Consider the following 970-nt stretch of genomic DNA (forward strand, 5'->3'; position numbering starts at 1 on the left):
TATATATATATATATATATATATATATATATATATATAGATATATATATATATATTTAATGTGTGTATGTGCGTGTGTACTTCAGGTTTCATTCTTCTCTATATGGGTATCTTTTAATGCATAACTTTTCCCTAAACTCAGCTAAATCATTATAAGATGCTGCAGTGTCTGTGTACAGCTGGTCATACTGCAAACTAAACGAGGACCATTCACTGCTCAAAGACCCACACAGAGGAAATACTGTTACATCTTTCAGTTTAGGCCCTATTGACCTTGGCTTGAAAGCTGCGGGATGAGCATCTCAAGTCAATTTCCCTGGCAGATGGCACCATGGAGGTTTTGAATTGTCCTTCGCTTGAATGGTGCCACTTGACACAGCAGGCTGGACTTTCCTTCAGTTTTGGATGAGCGTAATGCTTCTGAAAAACTGAATAGTTCCAAAAACGAGCTCGATGCACAGCTCCTCTGTGGAGGAAGAAGGGGAAGATAGCTCATTATGCAGCAAGCCCCCAAAAACGGCGAAGAAAGATTTAGAGAGGGTCTTCTTTTATTTTCATTTATTTTTTATCTTATTTTATTTTTTGTCAGGCTGCTGTGTAGACAGAGAAAATCTTCAAATGTCTGTCTCTGTGCCTGTGGGACAGTTGACCCTCCGGGGAGGTTGGATTCAGAGTCCCATCGGGAAGGTGGTTGAGCACTATCGCAGCTCTTTGAAAACAGTATAGAGATTATCTTCCCTTGCGCTGTGCACATCTTATATTTCTAGAGCTGTAATTCACCAACTATAAACCAACTACTGTGTATTATAATCACTAGCCATAAAACCAGGAACATGTAATTTAATTTCCTTTTCTTCTTCCAGAGCAACAGCAAATGCTCAGTTCTCCCTAAGAGAAAATGTGACGTATCTTGCTGTTTTGAGTTTTCATGTCTCTCTCTCTTATTTACACTCATGTGTTTTAATTTACAG

This window comes from Fundulus heteroclitus, chromosome 9 (genome assembly GCF_011125445.2).
Source record: "Fundulus heteroclitus isolate FHET01 chromosome 9, MU-UCD_Fhet_4.1, whole genome shotgun sequence".
Taxonomy (NCBI): domain Eukaryota; kingdom Metazoa; phylum Chordata; class Actinopteri; order Cyprinodontiformes; family Fundulidae; genus Fundulus; species Fundulus heteroclitus.